The sequence below is a fragment of the Vigna unguiculata genome, chromosome 7 (assembly GCF_037176805.1).
Source record: "Vigna unguiculata cultivar grain cowpea cultivar isolate G323 ecotype 2 chromosome 7, ASM3717680v1, whole genome shotgun sequence".
Classification (NCBI taxonomy): Eukaryota; Viridiplantae; Streptophyta; class Magnoliopsida; order Fabales; family Fabaceae; genus Vigna; species Vigna unguiculata.
In genome coordinates, this window is record NC_140798.1 from 30,358,088 (window position 1) to 30,382,253 (window position 24,166).

Consider the following 24,166-nt stretch of genomic DNA (forward strand, 5'->3'; position numbering starts at 1 on the left):
TGCTTATTTTTTTATTATTATAAATGTTTTTTTGTCTTAGATTAATATAAATAATCGTCCCGTAATTTATATCATAACATGATAGGATATAATTTTTCACTTAACGTGGCATAAAGACGTGTTTTTTAATTTAAACATTTGATGGAATTGTATTTGTATCTCTTTAATTTGAACTCTGTGATTTTAGTTATTTATTTCCAAATTTTATTTGCTGACGTAAACCATTTTTGGTCTATTAATCGACTTTTCCGACATAAAAACGTGAAATTTTCATTTTTGACTCTAATCCGCCGAAATTTTTTATTAAAATATCAAATTTGACTGGAAAACAAGGAAAACGAAACTTTAAAACTTTTAATTTTCAAACCATTTTTACTTTCAAATTTTTTAATTATTTAAAGATGAATATGAGAGATACATAGGAGCTAAATATGAGGATTAACATTCATTCTCATTTAAATCCTTAATTTAAATGAGGTTGTAAATTTTATTATAGAATTAAATATAACTTTGTTATATAACTTTGTTATCTACATTTTAATGTCAATTGAAATTTATTTTTATTTAAAATTTTGGATATATTTTAATTTTGATTTTTTTTTAATTTTTTTAACATATTTCATTTTAGTATTTGAATTGGTTATATTATTCGACATATAATTGAATAATGATTATATATATTTATTTTTTAAATTTAGGAACCAAACTATATCAAAATTTTATATATAAATAAATTTTAATTTCATATTAAAATTTAAAATCTAAAAATATATTTAACTCTTATTTATTTTTAAAAACATATTAAAACATTCTTCAAAGTTTTGCTGGAGGGCATAGGCTATAGGGTGCAATCTTGTTTATTTTTTATACAAAACCTATGATAGTAAATCAGTTTCTCTTTAACTTCATCCTCCGGGAAGTGTAAAGTTTTTTGTCGTTGCTTGGGTTTGTACAAACTAGTCTCCTGTGGATTTCAACTTTTACTTTCTGTACTCCCCCAAATTCTTCTCACACCCAACAAACTTTTAAAATTATTTTAAAAGTGATTTCCAGATTATATATTCCAAAAATTTTCAGGAGCAAACTTTCTGAAATTTCCGAAAGAAAATTTCTAGAACGAGATTGTCAAAATAGAAAACGCAGGAAATGTGTTTTGGAACAAGTTTTTCAGAATAACATTTCTGAAACAAATTTTTTAGAGGAAGGTTTCTGAAATAAATTTCTGTTTGAAATAATTATAGTGTCTTTTTAGAACGAATTTTCTTAAACACCTCACATAAAATGTATTCTGAAAAAATATATTATTGCTTCCTTCATTTTTCTTTGTAACATTCTTCCTCTCTTTTTTATTCCTTTGCAGCAGCGGCATGATGGAAGCAGCAACTGTGAGACGGTTAGTGGTAATAGTGGAGTGATGTGGTACAATAATAAATGGCATTTTAATCTTTTTCACTGCTGTGTGGGTAGAGTTTGTAATTATGTGGGTGCAGGAAGCAATAACCATGAGCTTTTGCAGGTAAAGTGTGCCCACTAACATGGGCCAAGTTGGCATGTTAAAGAATGGGCAAGAGGAGATTCACACAACACGCCCAAAAACTTGGCCTCTATGAAGTTTGATAGTTCTCTTGCCCACAAACAAATATAAGAAAAGAAATCAAAGTGGATGTGAATTTTTTTTGTGTAATTCATTTTTAACTCGTTACTCGTTTTAAATGAACTATAACACCATAAATAACACGATAAAAAATAAATTAAATGTGCATGAATTGTATAATATATTAGTTGAAGAGAAAATTAAATTTAACAAATTTAGAAAGTCGCTCTTTTCATCATGAATCAATTAGTCGGAAAGAAAAATGATAAGAAACATGGTAAAAGGGTAAAGTACAGGAGAAAGACTAAATATCACAAATTTTGAATTCATCAACTTTCTTTCACTTTTTTTTTTCAAATTTTATTTTTGTATAAATATTTTTAATATTTTGTTATTTTTTAAGACTATTTAGTATATAATGAAAAAAAAATATATTCTATTAAATTAAATAAGGAAGATATATTTACATTTTTTTCCATTGTAATCATAAGGATCCACCGTTTGTCTTCAACTCCCTCTGCACTTCAAAATTGTGAACAAAGTAACATAATGAAAGGTTAGTGGGTGGTGTTGTTGCTAGGAATTTAACTAAAGATAGGAATGATTTTATTTGTAGATAATTTTAATTTTTTTTAGTGATATTTACTAATTTTAGCATTATTTTTTCAGGATATTTGGGTCATTTCAGATAAAAGTCTTTCTTTTTTATCCACTTGAAAAAGTTATCCTTTCATTTTATTTTCTGTTAAACGATAAAAGTTATTTTTTCCCTTCTGTATGTTTCTAAATGCAATAGATGGTTTTGTCAGCAAATTACCATTATGGAGACAACCGATAATTTAATTAGCTGCATTGTTAACCAGCCACGTTAAACTTTTTTTTTCTAAAAGAGATGATAATCATATCTTCTTAAAATAATATCTATTTTTTTTAAAAAAAAAATACTCACTTAATAACCCATTTTAATGATATTACTAAGATTTTAAATTAAACAATAAAAGATATAATTAAAATACTAATATTTTAGATTATTAAGTAGATGTATTTTTTTTATTCTTAAAATATCGTCACCTTTTTCACTTTTTTTTATGGAAATGGACGAGTTCATAATTATTTCCTTAACTAGATACGTGGCAAAATAATAAGCACATACAGAAAATAAAATAAAAAAAAAGTTTTGAATAAAGAAATATTAAAATTGTACTAGATTACATTGCATATGTGAAGTAGTCCATATGGCTCCGAATGACGACTACTCGAATCCCACACCGAAAGGACACAAATGCTATAAATAGCGAGTGTCGTTTTGTAAGGACAGGTAGCGAGAAAAAAAGAAAGAAAAGCATTTCACGTGTATACTTAAATAAATCAAATCCACTATTATTTCACTGAGAATTTTTTTATTATTATAAGAAAGCGTTATGGTTGATCTCAATAATAAAAAAATTTAAATAACTAGTCAACCATCATTTAATTATATCACTATCAACTTCAAACTACTTTTTAAATATCTTATTTACTGGATTTTGATATAAATAGAATTTTAATTAAATGAAGAATAAATAAAATATTGACAGCAACCAACTTATGGAAGGAGGTTGTGGAGTGATGAAATGGTTTATTGATAAAGTATAAGGAAATGGAAGGAAAGGTTATCTATTCAACTATTTAACTATAATATTCGGAAGATATAAGGTGAGTTTGATGAATATGAAAGGGAGAGTGAGAGAGACTGTATATTCAATTCCTTCAAAAATAAAATATTAATAACTAATATTTGTCAAAAAAAAAATTTTTGATAAAAGTTGATTAAGTGGGTTAATAAAAAATATTTAAGATTTTATAGTTAGATATAAGATTTTCTCACCATAAGAAAGTATGTGAGAAGAACAAAAAGGTGAAAAGACAAATTAGAAAAAAAAAAAAGAACGAAGAGCATAAGATGTTAGGAATTCAAGTGTGAGTCTAAGTCCCACATTGACCAGAATTGAGAAAGTAGAGCACCATATAAGGATCAAGGCCCATAAACCCATTGCCTTAAGGTTTTGGGTTGAGAGTGGTGTCAGTATCTTATGTGGTTAGGCTCAGGTCTCATTGGTGTTGTTCTCCCCAGTGAAACCCCCTCCTTATAAACCCGACAAGTGGTATCAGAGCCGATGGTTAATACCGGCTCAGACGAGTGCAGTACCAGTATGGTCCTAGTATCGAAAGTCTTCCTGGTAAAGGTCCCAGATAAGGGTTCCAGGTAAGCGTGTCCCGTTAAGAAACGGCGGTACAGAAAAGGGCAGAAAAGGAGTACTCGTGGTTGGGAATGCTTCCGCTGGAGGGGGAGTGTACCAATGTGGTTGAAGGGACTCACCCTTGAGGGGGAGATTGTTAGGAATCCAAGTGTGAGTCTAAGTCCCACGCTGGAGGGGGTTGAAGGGACTCACCCTTGAGGGGGAGATTGTTAGGAATCCAAGTGTGAGTCTAAGTCCCACATTGACCAGAAATGAGAAAGTAGAGCACTATATAAGAATCAAGACCCATAAACCCATTGCCTTAAGGTTTTGGGTCAGTGAAACCCCCTCTGAAAAACCTGACATAAGATGTAAAATTGTATTTTATTGAATTTTCTATAAATCAAAGTTACTCTATTCATGTCATAATTTATGTGAATGTATGAGAATCGTAAATTTTAAAATTCTACATAATATTTCTCTAGAATTGAATTGGTAAAATATGAAAACTACTATAACTTAGATGTGAAAAATTAATTTCAACATTCTTTTATGTTGACTCATTGTGTACGATGTCACTTAAGTGGAAAAATATTAGAATTGATTAATAAATTAATTCAATTTTGTAATTATGGATTAAAATAATGATGAATCCAATGTTAGAATTAGTTAATAAATTAAAATATTAGAATTGATTAATAAATTAATTCAATTTTGTAATTATGGATTAAAATAATGATGAATCCAATGTTAGAATTAGTTAATAAATTAATTCAACTATTTTGAAAAATAATGATAAGCTTAAATGTGATTTAATAAAATAAAAAACCATTAATTATATAGGAATTTATAATTAAATAAAAACTGAAAGTGAACAAATTTATGGACATTGGTTAATAACACTTAATCTTATAAGACTTTTCGAGAATTAAGATCAGTATCTTTCCGTTATGACTTATGTGGAAGAGAATTATAAATTTTAAGATCCTATAAACTATTTTTTTAGGAATTGAACTAGAAATGTAGAAAAATTACAAAAAATTATAATAGTATGAGTTATTAGATTTATAATTCTTTCTTTTATTATCTTGTTGTCCAAATTAAATTTTTTTAATTGGTACGAATCTTAAGAAATTTAGGAAATTCTTTTTATGAATCCTAAGTTATCCCTTCCACTGGCTATTGCAAAATTAACTGGAAGCCGCGAATTGGAAAAGTAATTTTACTGTTATGTGACTATTGAATTTATTGAAAATGTATACGTGAATTGGATGCACCCCGTTAAAAATTGCAGGGCTTCTTCTTTCATCTCCAAACATTTTTCCTACACTCCTAAAATATTTTTAAATTTCCACTTTATTTTGGTTAAAATAAATTTACTTTTCTCTCTCCTATTTAATGCAGAGTAATTAAAATAAAATTATTAACACAATAAATAAATTAAAAATAATTATGAAAAGAAATATAATAAATATACGTATGCAAAAAATAATAAAAGGTATCGGATGTGGATATGTATAAGAAAAAGAATCTGATGTTTACATTTAGTAAAGATTAGAAATAAATAAATAAATAAATAAACACTAAATATTGACATTCTTAAGAGAAATATTTGGAGATGCAGGGAAATGTCCCAAATTGTAAAGCACATGCGGCTCGGGGCAATTGAAAACAATTTCAATTGTAAATGTAATTGAACTGGTTTTTCTACTCGTGCAACGCACGGAATATTTTAAATGTAATATTTTTTATAATAATAATTGGTTTTGTGATATTTAATAATTTATAAGATTATAATATAATGTTTTTAAAAAAAATAACAATAAAAAAAGACCAAATTATATATCTATAATATCTTTTTTTGTTAATCAATTTTATAATTTTTTTTTTACACAACTTTTATTACTTCTTAAATTAGTATGATATTTATTGTAAGTCTTGGACTTTAAGCAATAGATCTTACATTGCACAACAGAATTATAACAAATATTTTAATTATAACAATAGATCCTGCATCTATAATTAAAACAAAATTAGAAATTACATAGTTATAATGTGTTTTTTGTCAAAGAGTTTAAAAAATTTCTTTGCACACCACGTTTTTAGTTGTGTCTGTGACATTTCCATTTCCATCTTAAAAATTGAATTGGATGAGCCAATTGTGTTTTTGTTTTTTTAATTCCATCTGCTGTGCGGTTAACTGCAAGGCCTTGGTTTGGAAGACAATATACCATGAAAATTAAAATTAACTGGTTTCATTTTTATTCATGGTACATAATAATATTTTATTATATAAATAATGTATTTTTTAATTTAAAATTAAATTTAAGAAAAATTTATGCATGGTTTATAATAATAAAAGATAATATTTTTTTAAATCATGCATGATGAATTTTTTTAATGATTAAAGTGGTTAAAATTTTAAAGTTATTTGATGATTTTATTTCGATTATTTATAGAATACGTACTAAATTATGCATATATTAATTGATTTATGGATTAATTAAAGCTTATGATTATAAAATATTTATGAATCATTCAAATGTTGATTAATTATTTTTATAATTATTAAACATGATGATAGATACTTAAAATTCTCTTAGTGACCAAAGTGCTTAGAATTTTAAAATTATTTAATTCAAATTATTGATGATTTTATTTCAATTATCTATAAAATGAAAGCTAAATTACACATATATTAATTGATTTATGGATTAATTAAAGTTTATTGTTATAAAACACTTATGGATCATCCAAATGTTGATTAATTATTTTTATATTATTAAACATGATGATAGATATTTAAAATTTTCTTAGTGATTAAAGTGGTTAAAATTTTAAAGTTATTTGATTCAAATTATTGATGATTTCATTTCAATTATCTATAGAATGGGTACTAAATTACGCATATATTAATTGATTTGTGAATTAATTAAAGTTCATTATTTTTATAAGGGTTAAATATGTTTTTGCTCTCTTAACTTTCAGTGAATTTTAGAATTAGTCCATTTCAAACCTTTGGACTAATTTAGCCCTTCATCTTTCGAAATACGTGGATTTAGTCATTTTAATCAAATTTTGTTAGGTCTATTTGATGTTTTGTACGCATTTCATGATTGTATTTGAATTATTTATACTGTTTAACACATCTTTTTTTTATTTTAAGTCAAATACTATTATGAAATGTGCTTGAAATGTCAAATAAACTTAACAAAATTTGATTAAAATGACTAAATCTATGTATTTCGAAAGATGAAGGACTAAATTGATCCAAAGTTTCGAAATGGACTAATTCCAAAATTCATTAAAAGTTAAGGGACCAAAAACATATTTAACCCTTTTTATAAAATACATCTGGATCATCTGATTAATTGTTTTTATAATTATTAGACATGATGATAGATAATTTTATGTATATCACTTTATTTATATATCCAAAGGAATTAGGTGAATCTAGTTGATGCCAATTTTAATTATGAATAATGTTATAAAATGATTAACATCATTATATTATATTTGCATATTTGTATATCTCCCAAAGGAGAATATTAGTATGTATAGAATGTTTATTTGTATTTGTATTTGTATTTTATGTTTAATTTTTGACTCAATATATTAATGGTAGACATGTGTTAATTATAAAATTTGTTCTTATAACTTTACATTTGCTAGCTACATCTGTTCCGGTCTTTAATGAGTTAAATTTCGTAACTGCTAAACATGTATGAGGTAGGATGGCAAAATGGGCTAGTTCGCAAGCCCATCCAAAAAAAGTCGGGCTAGTACAAAGATCTCAACCTACCAACTTGCATCAATCTGGCCTGCCCAACCTATCAGTCTGTCCAAGCTCGTGAGTCATGTCGAGCCAGCCTGTGGCTTGCATTGTTAAAAAATAAAAATAAACATATGATTTTGCATTAGCAAAATCTCATTTCTTTTCTCATTCATCGCTCGACTCTAACCATCACAAACTTTGTTTGACTCAACCTCACACAATCACCACGACGAAGGCTCTTCTTTCCCTCCCTCCACCACGAACTCGTTCACTCACATAACCACAAGCAGGAGTGAAGGAAGAGTGTGACGCAAGCCACCTATGCGATGACCACCACCATCAACCATCACTAGTGCGACACCACAATCCATTTAAGATAGAGCGCCGACCACCACCACAAACATGTGCGTTTTTTATTTCGCAATTTTGTAAACCCTAACTTCACAATGTTGATAATTCACGTCGTGATTTTTCCTTATTTTTGTAGTGATTAATTTGGGACCAATTGTATTGAGGCATTTTGTGATTTTGTTGATCGTGTTGCCTTATTTTTGGTGGTTTTTGGATTATAGTTGCTTTACTCAGTGTGTTTATGCATTTTGAATGTGTTTATGCTGATTTCGTGCATCTTTAATCACCTTTTTTTCTAATTGGCATGACTATTATTTATTTGGTCTTTGCCATCTATTTGTTTGTGCTTTTAAAAGTCTACCACATGGCAAATTGGGTTGTAATTACACAAAAAAACTCAATTTGGTCCTCATTAGTAGAAAAAAAAATCAAAACCAACGGGTAAGCTCGATAGCCAGCTAGCCCACCCTACTGCGGAACAGGTTATGCATGTCAACCCATTTCCATATTGTGTGCCTGCCAAACTCGTGTTCAACAGGTCATACCAAAATGAGCTTGGTTGGCCCGTTTTGCCACCCTCGGTACGAGGCCAAATATTAGCTTTGCAATTGACATGCTTGGTAGATACCAGAGTAATCTAGGACTTGATCGTTGGAAAGGTACAAAGAAATTAAGATACCTACAAGGAACAAAAAATCACATGCTTACTTACAAGAATGTTACCTTAAGGTGATCGGTTGTACTGATTCAGACTTCATCAATTGTGTAACATCCTTACTTTTAATAAACTGTATTATTTATTTTAAATAAAAGATTTAGAAAATCTTATATTTTACTAATGTTTCATATTTTATCATGATGTAGTTTAAACATTAAAAATATATTTTTATCATGATGTAGTTTTTACTTATTGAAAATAACAATAAGAAGAAAACAAAACTAATAAAATATGTATATATATATATATATATATTGAAAAAATAGTAGGTAAAAATATATTAATTAAAATATTATTATTAAGTAGGTGTGTATAAAAAAAATGAAGAACCTTCTAAAGAGATAACAAGATAAGGAGAAAATATAAGAAGGGAAAAAAGAAAAAAGAAGAAGATAACCTAAAGAGATAAACCTTATCTCTTCATTAATGAAAGCAATGATGATTTGGATAAAAAAATGAGCACATGCATGACTTGGCTTTTATATATATATATATATAGAAACAAAAAGAAAGGAGGGAGAGAAAGTTTAGAGCAAAATATTCGAAGAGATCATAGTCATCTTCTAATATTATTAGTGTACCCTTCAATCCATAAGGTAAGGGAGGTAAGGGGGGAGTGAGGTTAACTCTTTTTATATTAATCTTGATAAACTCATGGGTGTTATATTAATTTTTTAATTATTTTGAATAATATATTATTCTATTTACTTTCGTTTAACTTATTTTTATTTATTATCCTATTATATTTATTTAATTTGTCTTCAGCTTTATTTTATTTAATTTATCTCTAGTTATGAACATGTCTTGTTCCTTTATTTTATTTAATTTATCTTCAGTTATGCATTAATCTTGTCTATTTAATTGATCTCTATTTATGCACTGATACTATTTATTTATTTTATGTAATTTATCTTCAATTACGCACGGGTTTTATTCCTTTATTTTATTTAATTTATCTTCAATTATACACTTATCTTGTCTATTTAATTTATCTCCAGTTTATACACACACTGGTCATAGTCCTGTTTATTTATTCTATTTAATTTATCTCAAGTTACGCACTTGTCCTGTTTCTTTATCTAATCTAATTTATCTTATGCACTGGTTCTGTTTATTTAGTTTATTTAATTTAGATCCAGTTATGCATTGGTCCTGTTTATTTATTTTATTTAATTTATCTCCAGTTATGCAGCGGTCCTGTTTATTTAATACTATTCTATTTTGAAAAAAAAAGAATTATTAGTATAACATTTATACAAATAATAAATTTGGTCTGAAATTGAGAGAAACAATATAAATATTAGTACTTAATTTTGTAAAAATATTTATACTTAATTAGTTTTAATCTTATAAAAAATGGATTACAAAAATATTTTAATTATTCAAAAAATCGGGACAAAATTGAATTAGATATACATAAGTAGGTACTAAATTGAAACAAAAAGACATATATAAGAACGCAATAGAAATCAACATAATGACATCTAATAGTGACATTGACACATGGCATTGCAATGCCACGTGGCACTGACAATACCATGTGTCACACACAAGGACTTGACACATGGTATTTTTTTTTCAAAAAATAGAAAAAAATCTAAAAAACTACATACTAACACGTAACACGTCGTTAACGGCGTTTGTCAACTTCGTCTAAAAGGGACCTAATTGAAGCACTTTTTTAAAAAATTGGATGCAATTGACATTTTTTTAAAAGCGGGTACTAAATTAATACACTTCTACCAAAGTAGATACCATCCAAATAATTAAACGTTCAAAATTATATATAACCGTCATAATCAATGAAACCTTAAATTATAACGTGTTCTCATGTGATATGCCTTTTTATATACAGGTAAATCTAAAAGCAAGTTATTATTATCTTATCTTTGATCATAAAACTATTATTTATATTTATACTATTATTATTATTATCATAATTATTATTCACTTCTTTTATAATAAAAAGTAATAATGAAATTATAATTATAAAAATAAATATAATTAATTTTTACAATTTAATTATAAATAATTTTTAATTATTTGGTAAATGATTTTAATTTACTTCGTATAATATTTTTATTTATTTAATTTAATAAAGTAGTTAAATTAAAAAAATGATTAATTTTAAAAATAGTTAAATTTAAAATAATATAACATTTTTATAAAAGTGAAAAAAAAAACACTAAAAACGAGAATACCTTATATATATATATATATATATATATATATATATATATATATATATATATATATATATATATATATATATATATATATATATATATATATATATATATATATATATATATATATATATATATATAGAGGCATAGATAATAAGATTTTATTCATAAAATATTTCGTACAAATAGTTATTTATAGGTTTAATGAGTCAGATAGTATCCACTTTTGTTCGGATGTGACAGTTAGGTATCCGTTTTTAAAAAAATGTCAATTGAGTTCCAATTTTTTTAAAAATGTCTCAATTAGGTCCTTTTCAGAAAAAAAAATTACTGACGCCGTTAACGGTATTGATATTTAAAATGACTTACAAAAATAAGTATTGAAGTATTTATATTAAAATTTAATGGTAAAGATCATAAATAAAGTTAACGGTGTTAAAAATTTTGTTCTGGAAAGGACCTAATTGATACACTTTTCCAAAAGTTGATACTCAATTAACACAATTTTAGAAGCCAATATCAAACTGACATATATGAACGGAAATGAGTATCATCCAACTAATTAAACCTTATTTATATAATTAATGACTTTATGATTTGAAGTAGATATTAAAATTTTATTATTTAATAAGTACATTATTTTTCATATAGTTAATATATTGGTTGAAAAATAAGTACACAAGACTAGACAAAAGTGAAAAACAGGTTTAATAATATATAATTTATTTTACGTTTAATTACTTAATTTCTATTTTTTTAAATATCAAATTTTAGTCTTCAATTTATTTTTAATCTTAATTTGGTATAATTTATGAAAATTGATACAATTTCGTCTTATTTTTTAAAATTATATAATTTGTTTTTTTGTTAAATGTTTTTAAATGAATGATGAATTTATTATTATTATTATTTTTTATTAAATATGTTCGAAATATTAAATAAATTTAATAAAATTTGGTTAAATAATTAATTTCATGTATTTTTAAAATTAACAAAATTAAGTTGAGCCAAATTATAAGATTAAATAAAAATCTTTCAAATATAAAATAAAACAATTATTATTATAATTCTATATTATCCGAGTTTAATATTTTATTACTAAAAACATTATTTAAAAATTAACTGTGAGGATTATTTGTCTATTTTATTTTTTGGGGTGAAAATTTTCCTATTTTATACAACTAAGTATTTATTATTATATCTACGTCACTACTTCACAACATGTTCTGTACTCAACCTATTTTTATCTTTTTTTTTAGTTTGGATAAATTCCATGTTAGATGCTAGACATTGTGAGAACCTTCTTTTTATGTTTTTCCCCTTTCTAAGTACACTCCCTGCTAGCACTCACACAGAAGTAACACTCCACTCACATGCACCTCTTTTCTTCACCAATTCTCCTCCTTCTCTCTAATAACCAAAGGGGTTTGGGTTTCAATTCAGTTCCTGAATTTTGTTTCCCTTCTTCCTCTACATGCGGAAAAGTTTAAGCACTTGGGCAAATTCCACACCTTGAGGATGGCTGAGGATTGGCAGTGTAGGAAGTTTGAGAATGGGTTGAGAGGCGATCTTAAACTCATGGTGGCCCCACTCTCTATTAAGGAGTTCCCTGCTTTAGTGGAGAAAGCAAGGGTGATGGAGAAGCTAAAAGCAGAAGTTGAAGCTCAGCAGCAGTCTCAGCATAAGGTGAGAGGACCATCTGGGTCAACCAACCGACAGGACGATAAGAGAAAGCCCTACTCCAAACCTCTGCCTCCGGGGTCCAGGAGATCTTCACCTCAGTCTCAGCATCCTCAGTCTCATCAGCACCAGCCTCCTCAGCATCACTCTCACAGGCCACAATGTTTTCAGTGTGGAGGGCCCCACATGAGGAGTGCTTGTCCTCAGCTTGGTGGTAGGCAGACGTGTTATAGATGTGGCCAGGAGGGCCACTTCCTCAGAGATTGCCCCACTGGCAGGAGTGTAGTGCCAAGACCTCCGACATAGTCGCATCCACAGTAGACACGGGGAAGTGCTAGGCCCCAGGCAGCTGGCCGAATATATGCCATGACGGGTACAGAGGCGACCAGATCAGGTAACCTCATCATTGGGTCTTGTGTGATTGCCGGTATGAGCTTATGTGTACTATACGATTCAGGAGCGACACACTCTTTCGTGTCAGAGTCTATAGTGTTGGAGTTGGGTCTTCTGGTGAGGGAACTCTAGTATGACCTGGTGGTGTCCACACCTGCTTTTGGGTTGGTCAGAACCTCGACCTTGTGTGCTAGATGTCGGATCGAGGTTGAGGGACGCAAATACCGGGTGAACCTTATCTGTTTACCTCTGGAGGGCCTGGATGTGATCTTGGGAATGGATTGGCTATCTGCTAATCACATTCTCATTGATTGTAATGAGAAGAAGGTGTTATTTCCCAGCTCAGAGGATGAAATTATGTTGATGTCCTCACAACAGATGGATCAAGCCATCCAAGAGGGATCTTAGTGTTTCTTGATTCTAACTCAACTATCTGTTGAGAATGAAGATGGACACCTTGAGACGATAGTGGTGAGGGAATTCTCTGATGTCTTCCCTGATGAGGTACCCGGCTTGCCCCCTTCCAGGGAGATAGAGTTCTCTATTGATCTGGTGCCTAGAGCAGGACCAATATCAATAGCACCTTACAGGATGGCTCATGCTGAGCTGGCAGAGTTAAAAAAGCATATTGAGGAACTGCTGGAGAAACAATTCCTCAGGCCAGTGTGTCACCTTGGGGAGTGCCGATGTTGTTGGTCAAGAAAAAGGATGGCATCTCCAGGCTTTGTGTGGATTACCGGCAACTCAACAAGCTAACCATCAAGAACAAATATCCTCTGCCAAGGATAGATGACTTGATGGATCAGTTGCACGGCGCTACAGTGTTTTCAAAAATTGACTTGAGATCAGGATACCATCAGATTAGAGTTAAGTCTGATGATGTACAGAAGACCGCTTTCAGGTCTATATATGGGCACTACGAGTACGTAGTGATGCCTTTCGGTGTGACCAACACCCATGCCTTGTTCATGGACTATATGAACCGAATCTTCAAGCCTTTTCTAGACAAGTTCGTGGTGGTTTTCATCGACGACATCTTGATATACTCCCGAACTCATGAAGAACATGCAGAGCATTTGAGGACAATTTTGAGCATCTTGAGAGAGAAGCAGCTCTATGCAAAGCTGTCTAAGTGTGAGTTTTGGATGACCACGGTCCAATTCTTGGGACATGTGATCTCAGCTCAGGGCATATCCGTAGACCCATCCAAAGTTGAGGCTGTGTTAAAATGGGAGCGTCCTAAATCAACGACTGAGATGAGGAGTTTTATGGGACTGGCAGGATACTACAGAAGGTTCATTGAGGGGTTCTCTAAGATTGTGGCACCCTTGACACAGCTGACTCGTAAGGATCAACCTTTTGCCTGGACCGACCGGTGTGAGAATAGTTTTCAGGAATTGAAGTAGAAGCTGACTAGTGCTCCCGTGTTGGTGATCCCTAATACCAGTAAACCCTTTGAAGTTTATTGTGATGCCTCCCATTAGGGGTTAGGGTGTGTTCTGATGCAAGAAAGGAGAGTGGTTGCCTACGCCTCTAGGCAGCTTAAAAGTCATGAGAAGAACTACTCCACACATGATCTTGAGTTAGCGGCTGTGGTGTTTGCACTGAAAATCTGGAGACATTATCTGTATGGTGCTCAGTTCCAAGTTTTCAGTGACCACAAGAGCCTGAAGTATCTGTTCGACCAGAAAGAGTTGAACATGAGGCAGAAACGGTGGATGGAGTTTTTAAAGGACTTCGACTTCGAACTGTTGTACCACCTGGGGAAAGCGAATGTGGTGGCGGATGCTCTAAGCAAAAAAACAGTCATGCATCTTATATGGTGGCCAGAGAGTTGGGTTTAGTGGAACAGTTCAGAGACATGCAATTACAAGTGACTTTAGGAGAGGGTGTCATTAGATGCAACCATCTAACTGTATCTAGTGATTTCCTCGTCCTGATAAAGGAGAGGCAATTATCTGACCCCAAATTGCGGAGAACAGTGGAATTACTTGGCACAGAGAAAGCCAAGGACTTTGAGATAAGAAGTGATGGGGTGTTAAGATTCAGAGGCAGGGTCTGCATACCTGAGGATTTGGAAGTTAAAGGTATGATTCTTGAAGAGGGGCACAAGAGTCAGTTTAGCATGCACCCAGGCATGACTAAAATGTATCATGATCTAAGAGAATCATTCTAGTGGACGGGAATGAAGTCAGACATTGCTCGGTATGTGTCATCCTGTTTGACCTGCCAAAAGGCTAAGACAGAACATCAGAGGCCTGGAGGGATGCTGCAACAGTTGGAGATTCTAGAGTGGAAGTGGGATAACATTGCTATGGATTTTGTTACCCATTTACCACAAACGGTGAGGAGCCATGATGCCATATGGGTTATAGTTGACCGTCTGACCAAGAGTGCCCATTTCCTCGCAGTGAATCTGAGAATGTCCATGACAAAGTTAACACAGTTGTATATCAATGAGATTGTGAGATTGCATGGAGTGCCGTTGAGCATAGTCTTGGATAGGGATCCGCGTTTCACCTCCCATTTCTGGCAGACATTGCAGAATGCCATGGGCAGCAAACTGACTATGAACTCAGCTTACCACCCCCAGACGGATGGCCAGTCCGAGAGGACAATACAGTCTCTTGAGGACCTTTTGTGGGCATGTCAATATGAGCCCAAACCTGTGAGCCGACCCGGCTCACCACGGGTTCGAGCCGGGTCGGGTTGGAAATTTAAAAAAAAATATGATTATAGGCTAAAACGGATTCAGCTCACTTAACCCACAGGTCAAGTGGGTTCGAGCCGGGTTATAGTGAGCTGACCCACAACCCACCAAATTAAAAAAAATTAAAAAATTTTAATCAGATGACATACGTTCCACCACCTGAAATGAATTAGAAACCCTAAATTTTTCATTTTTCCCTTTCCTTCTTCGCGACAATAGAGATTCTCTCGTCTTCTTTGCCCACACCATACGCACACAGCTTTTTCTTCACGCAGACCACACACAGAGACCTTCGTTGGTGCTCTGGTGGTTACTGTTCACTGGTGCTCCTTCATTTTGTTTTCCCGGTGTTCGTCTGTGTCTGTGTTGGTGGTTCTCCGCGTCTGCGTCAGTGGTGCTCCGTGTCTGCGTCGGTGGTGCTCCGGTTCTGCGTCGACGGTGCTATGGTTTTGCGTTGGTGGTGCTCTGGTTTTGCATCGACGGTGCTCCGATTCTGCGTCAACGGTGCTCTGGTTCTGCATCGACGATGCTCCGGTTCTGCTTCGACGGTGCTCCAGTTCTGCGTCGACGGTGGTCTGTGTTAGTGGTCGTCTGCTCGTTAGTGCTACTGCTCTGCTTGGTGCTCCTTCGCGTGAGTGGTCATCGGAGTGAGAGTGGTTTTTCATGTTTGTGCCCCTTTGTGTGGCTGCTCCTCCGCTGCAATTGCTCTTCATCTGAGGTTCGTTTCTTAACTTTTTTTCTGAGCTATTGGGATGTTGTTCTGTTGTTTTATGTTTATGATATATTTGTACTTTGTGGGTCTGATTTATGGAAAACATATTCACCTTGAATGGTTCTGAATTTTGCTTATGTAATTTAAAATTATAATCTGAAGTTTGAAGTGCATGAAAAAGTTTACCCAAAATTTGATTTTCTTGCTTTGATTTTTTTCCAGAAGGTAATTTATAGCATGGAATCTGACAATATTCATGAGAGTGTCAATGTCAATTGTAATGTTGTTGATGACAGTATCAATAATCAGAAAGTTAAGGAACCACCTTCAATAAACAATGAAAGTAATGATGTGGAAAAAGAGAGTAAGAAAGCTAAGACTTGTACATCGGAAGTTTGGAATTATTTTTCTAAAATTGATGTTGCAGATTTTTACTATAATTTTTTGTTTCAACTGTTGCAGATTTTTTGTTTCAGCTGCTGCAGATTTTTTGTTTAGCATTTGCTATTCCACTTTTAGGGATGCCACTGTCAACAAGAAGGGAGACATTTGAACATGTAGTTTATGGCTTCTGTTTTGTAATTTAAAAATATGGGTTGTTCTTCTGTTGAATTTGAATGATGAATCTTAATGCATGTATTTCAGCTGTTGCAGATTTGTCCTATAATTTTTTGTTTCAGCTATTGCAGATTTTTTTTTTTAGCATTTGCTATTCCACTTTTAGGGATGCCACTGTCAACAAGAAGGGAGACATTTGAACATGTAGTTTATGGATTCTGTTTTGTAATTTAAAACTCTGGGTTGTTAGCTTGATTTGTGTATCATTGTGGTTACTGCATTTGAGCCCATTTGGTTTGATAATATACTATTGTATTTGGCTAGCATGGTTTGTGCATCAATATGTTACTAACTTTTAGGAATAAGTCCAAACAACAAATAATCATAAAATTTTCTTTAAAAATGATAAAAAAAAATGCCAAAAAATATTATTTTTTAAATTTTAGACGGGTTAGTGAGCCAACCCACTTAACCCACCAATCCGTGGTGGGTTGAGCCGAGTTGGAAAATTTTTAGCTCACCCGAAAGTGAGCCGGGTTGGGTTACCTAATTTTGAACCCAACCCGTGGTGAGCCAACCCGAGTGAGCCGGGTTGGCTCACTTTGACATTCCTAACCTTTTGCGGACGTGCATGCTGGATCATCTTGGTGCATGGGACGAGGTCCTGCCTTTGATGGAGTTTACCTATAATAACAATTTTCATGCAAGCATTGGCATGGCACCATCTGAAGCTTTCTATGGCAGGAGATGCATGACTCCCTTGTGCTGGTACCAAGATGGAGAGTTGATGGTTGTAGGACCAGAGTTGCTGAGGCAAACTACAGAGAAGGTCAAGCTAATACAAGAAAGGATGAAGGCATCTCAGAGCAGACAGAAATCCTAAGCTGATCAGAGGAGAAGACCTTTGGAGTTTGCAGTGGGAGATCATGTTTTCTTGAGGATTACCCCAACCACTGGTGTGGGGAGGGCTATTCGCTCAAGGAAGCTATCTCCTAAGTTCATCGGTCCATATCAGATCCTGAGGAAGATTGGATTAGTAGCTTATGAGATCGCTCTACCTCCTCAGCTGTCCAACCTTCACTCTGTATTTCATGTCTCTCAACTCAGAAAATATGTGTCTGATCCCTCTCATGTGCTCGAGGTAGAAGATCTACAGGTTAGAGGAAATCTCTTAGTGGAGGTTCAGTCGGTTAGTCTTGGTGATAGTCAGACAAGACAACGCAAAGGGAAGTCTGTCAGTCTAGTCCAGGTCATCTGGGATAAAAGAACGGGGGATTCTACGTGGGAACTTGAAGAGGAAGAATCATATCCACACCTATTCTCTGGTAAGCCTCAATTTTTGGGACGAAAATTTTTGTTGTTGGGGAGAATGTGAGAACCTTCTTTTTACGTTTTTCCCCTTTCTAAGTACACTCCCTGCTAGCACTCACACAGAAGTAACACTCCAGTCACCTGCACCTCTTTCTTCACCAATTCTCCTCTTTCTCTCTAACAACCAAAGGGGTTTGGGTTCCAATTCAGTTCCTGAATTCAGTTTCCCTTCTTCTTGTAACAGTAATCCAACCTGAGGCTACCACAGAATCTCCTTCCCAAGCTGTTCGATCCATCCCTACGCGTAATTTGATTTCCAATTCCTCAGTTCACCTTAAATTTTTTTTTCTGAATTTTGGGTCCTTCAATCTTTTGGGTCGAATTAGGAATCACACTCACGTCCAGACATTTCCTTCCAGCTCCTTAAGTGCTGAAATTGAACCATCTTCTAGTTGAGAGCTGATCTTGCTTGCGTTTGTTTTTTTTAGAAGGTAAGGGAAGCTAACCCCTTTTCTTAAATTTCATAGAAAATTCGTGAATGAGTCTGAATTGCATGTTTGATTGATGAATTGATGTTTGAATTGTATGATTTGGTGAGTGATTGAATTGTGTTGGAGGAAAACTGATCTACTGCATGTGGGAGCAGGTTCGTGACCTGGTATTTTCGCCTAGGCGAGTTACTCTCGCCTGAGTGAAAACACCAGGAGACGCACCTCTGTTCCTGCGCGAAGTCTCGCCTAGGCGAACTAGAGTCGCCTAAGCGAGAGATGTTCTCGTCTAGGCAGACCAGTATATCCTGAGCGAGAGTTCGCCCAAGTTTTCTTTTTTTGCCACTGTTAGTGTCTCGCCTGAGCGAGATGACCTCTCGCCTAGGCTAGACTTTTTAGCCTGAGCGAGAGCCACTACAGTAGGGGTGTTCTAGTTTTGTTTTCCTTAGTGACAATGCATGTTTTAAAGTAGCCTAGTATAATTTAGACCTTGTATGGTTGGAATGTCACCATTGATGTATAATATGACGAAATTGGTTGAATATAAATTATGAGATGTTGTGGTTAGAATGGAATTTCAAGGGAAATTCAAGTGGAATTGTAGTGTGTTTAAGGACGTAAGGAATCCATATTGGTTGGTATCCTGAAACTCCAATAATCATTCAAACTCAGATAGAGCAGAATGGATTATGTTGTGAGGAGTAGCAGGAGGTCCTAGTCATTGGACTTGATCTAGTCCTAAATGTAAGACCCGTGAAATTTAATTAATTAAATAAATAATTAGTTAATAAATGCGGGTCTTGGAAGCCTTTATGACATTTAATAATGGTTGATGTGATGTGGAAAAGTACTAGCTCAAATGGTTGAGAGTACTTTGGTTGTGTGAGAGGACTTGGGTTTGAGTCCTATGTATGTCAATTATGTGTTATTTAATTATTATTGTTTTAATAATATGAATGTGTGTGTTAGGTAAGAATATAGTATTTGAGTTATGTTAGTTGGCAAGAAACATGAATCGGCTTGATGGTTTAGCATTGACTTAATATTTGCAAGGTTGGGGGTTCAAACCTTGGTGAGACCTAAATGAGTTTTTTTTTTTTGCTAAACTTGATTTTTGGCAAAGAAGAGAGGAGGTAGAACAACCATAATGGTCTTGAATGGCACTTATCACAAGCAATTTCGTTTTATGCCATTAAACCATAATTAAGACCCAATTAAAAGGCTAATTGTGAGAGAGAGGAGGGTTTTGGAGTCTGCACAATTGGGGTATTGAGGGCTGTACGAATTCAGAGAGAAACAGTGAGTAGAGAGGGGGATTGAAGGGCTGGACAGTGGGAGAGCTTGAGGAGTTGTTGGAATTCAAGGAAAGAACGCAAGCGTGTCATTTTAAGCGAAGGAATTTCAGGTTATGGGAGTTCCTATTGCGTGATTTAATTTTGATATCGTATAAAGTTGTGTCCTGGATCATGGTTGGATTGTGAAAGCTTTGAATCCTGGTTCTGTTGCGTTTTCTGGGATTTTTCCAGAAATCGCCTGGCGGTGCATGAACTGCCGCCAGGCTGCACATGTGGTTGCACCCAGTTTCTGGGTTTTCGTATAATCCGCCTGGCGACCGGGAGGGAACCGCCAGGCGCTATTGTCACTGTTGTTATTGTTCTCTCGTTTTGATGTGTTGTTAGTGATGTTGTGGTAGTGGGTGGTATTCTTATTGCATATATATGAATTGCATGACGAATTATGGTTTACAGTTCCTAAATTGATGGAAGTTGCATGAACTCGTGAATGGAATTGAGGGGATAGGGTTTATGCGGAATTGGGGATTTCATAGTCGCACTAAATTAAAGGGAAAAGGTTAATGGAATTTTACTTATTGGAAGTTTTAGGAATGGATCATGAACCTAAACATGTGAGTACAACCTTTTGAGTCATAAATTGAATGAAATCAGAGTTGTTGTGAAGGAGGCAAGGTTCGCAGGTGCAGGAACCGCCTGGCGGCACCATATTGGCCGCCAGGCGCCACACCAGAGGTGCGTGGTGTGTTGATTCACGAAAAAGGCTGTTTTTCGTACTTTTTGCGTAACAGTAACCGTCGGACGGTATTTTAGTCCCGCCGTGCGCCAGTCGTCTGATTTTGGGCGCTAGGCGCCTCCAATTTTTCTGGTTCACACAGTTTTCGTAAAACTGCATTTCCCGCTTCGTTAACTGTTCGATTTAGGTGAAATTTTGACAGGTGGTCCATCACATGTGGTTCTTCACTTTGAACAGTGAAGATTTAATTTGGAGGTTAGTAGCTAGAGATATACATTATTTAATATTGCTGATTTTGGAGTTTGTAAAATACATGAATAAGCCTTTGATGAGTTCAAGTAACTTTTAATGAAGCATAATTGGGTGCATGTGGTAAGTTAAATTCAGAATGTATGTTAATATGGCAGAGAGAGTGAGATAGATTTATATGAAACGATATGCTAATAAATGAGAAGAATGCCAAGTGCAATGTGTGAGGTGCAATTCAGTTTATTAACATGTAAGGATATATGAAGATTATGTTTAGTGGATGGGGTAGTTAATATGCTACATTGTTTATGTTAATTTGGAGAAGTGTGTGCAATCTTGGTGACTATAATATATGTGATTAAAAAGGTGTGTATGAGTGGCTAGTGATAGAACTATGATTGGTGTGTGTCCTAATTATTCTATAGTTTGGTGTGTTGTGTGATTGGGATCCCTTGGGGATCTGTTTAAGTGCCGAGAAACCAGTAGCAGTGCGCTACAAGCATGGTGCTTGGCGGCGCGAGCGAGCCGCCAGGCGGACGAAACACAAATCAGTGGCAGTGGCCACTGTTGACGCGTGGCGCCTGGCGGTAGGGAGGGTCCCGCCAGGCGGAATGGAACAGTAGAGACTCTGATGGTACGGTGGCGCCTAGCGGTATGGGGCAGGTGCGCCAGGCGGTGGCGACGAGTGGCGCCTGGCAGCGGGACAGAGTCCGCCAGGCGGTGACGGTGCAGAGATGATTCTGCAGGCGCGTGGTGCTTGGCGGTACGTGTCCCCCGCCAGGCGATGAAGGTGCAATGATGATTCTGCAGGCGCGTGGCACCTGGCGGTGCGTGTCCCCCGCCAAGCGGTGACAGTGCAGTGATGATTCTGCGGGCGCGTGGCGTCTGGCGGCGTGTGATGCCAACCAGGCGGTCTGAACCTAGTGTGTGCCTGGCGACGTGAGATGCACACCAAGCGGTTTTGGTTCAGTGATGGTGCGCGAGGAAAGGTTTCTACGCAGCTTTAGGGGATGTTCATGATGCGATGCTTTGGCTGGAGGCCTAGTTATGAGTGTAATCTTGTATTGGGGTAACACGTGACCACTCAAGGTTGTAGCCTGGTGGTTTAGGAAGTCCAGTGGAGTGTGCGAGTTGTGGCTCGTACGGCGAGGTTCGGGTGATTTCCCTCTTCAGAGTGATTCTTATAGAGTTTTGGTAGTCTGGAACAGCTACAAACTTTATGTTTGTTTTGGGGAGCTCCACTTGGTGTCACGGTGAGATGCTGTGGCAAGGTTATTCCCACGTGTGGACTATCAGGTGGTGACCTGTAGTCGGAGGGGCAAGTAGACACTCATGCAGCAAAGATCGATCATTGTTCTCACCTAAAGGGTATAGAAATGATAGACGTCTAAATGCAAGTGCTGGAAGTGGAGAGTAAAGGAAAAAGGGAGAACAATACTAACCTGGGTTTAAATGTTTTGATGATGAATTTAATATTATATTTGTTTGGTTTTATTTAAATGAGCTCACCCTATCTGTGTGTGTGTGACGATGATCATGTAACTTGTTACATGGGAGCATATGTTAATGCATGTGAGCAGGCGGATACGTAGAGACAAAGTGGGGATCACGACGAGATTATTTACTCAGTTTTATTATGATTTTCTTTTGTATTTTTTTTTATGGTTTGGTTTTGTAATAACTGAATAGTACGATTTTAATTACTACGGAAGCGATGTTGAACTTTTAATTTTCCTGCATTTTTGGGAAATTACGAGAATAAATGTGATGTTTTATAAATCTTATTTCTTATTTATTTTTAAATAGTAATTTCCGGCTAGGACGTTACACTAGACGCAAAGGGGACTTACCCTGGAAACGGTTGGGTGAATACTCCATGTGTCAAGACTCTACAGAGTCTGGGAACCGTTGCAGGTGCAAGCCACCAAGAGCTCTAACTTCGCTTACACAATCCAGATATCGAGTCTAGAACTTATGTTTGAGCAGAGCTGGGAAACCAGACGGAGATACCCCCTCCTGAGCAGGAGTTGAAGCCTTGCTGGGAGTGTTCGCTATAGTTATAGGTTACTGCTGTACGTTTTGGAGTTTGTATAGTTTAGTATCTTTTTTCACCTACTCTTACCTTGTGTATATATATAGATGTAACAGTGTGGAGGACTGTATTAGATTCATATACTATGTGTGTATGACTGTTATCCCTACTCTCTGCTATCTTTGATCATGATATAATATTTTGTTTGATAGTGTGAAAAACTATTAAATAGGATGTTACAGACATCGTTAGAGGGAGTTTAAGTCTCAAAAACTCCTTCTACTAAACACACCTATATTAATTAGTTAAAATATATATAGAGGAATAATGCTAAATAATATAAATAGTCTACGTGAAAATGAATAATATGATGAAAAATTATTGAAAGAGTAAAATAACAATTATAATAAAAATAAAATTTATCTTTATAAATATTTTGAAGTATAATATCAAATTGATAAGATAAATATCGTAATAATGAAACGACTTTTATTGAAGAATGTGATATTGAAATATCTGAAAATAATGGTAAAAAAATGGATAAATCCTATAACGAGAGGAAAAAGTAAATAAAAATAATAATGAAACCTACCTTATGTAAAAAAGTGAAAAGAAGAAAATCATTGTATAAACTACTAAAATAAACTTGTTTGTCAAATAATTCAATAAAATTAAACAAAAACTTCACTTAATTAAAAGTTAAAAGTACTTGTCAATCACACAACAAAAAGATGAAAGAACAAAAATAATATATACTATTTTCAGAAAGGTTTAAAACTCAAAAGCCGAATACAAGAATCAAAAATGGCCTAAGACATTAATAATATATCCTTTCAAAAATAACATTTAACGCAACCAATTTTTTTAATTTGTATCAACTTTGTTCTATCTATAAATAATGGGATGGACAAAAAATCTAATTTTTTTATCCAATCATTTAATCCATTTAAAATATATTTTATTAAAAATTCAAATTCATTAAAATTAATCTTTAAACAACCAATTTTAATTTTGTTTCAATTAATCTTTAAATTTTATTTGTTTTTAAATGGCACTAATAATTTTATTTTAATTATTTGCTGAACTAATTATCTATTTGTGATTTTTTTTCCTAATTGAGTTAAATATTTTTCATTAAATGATTATTATTATTATTTAACGC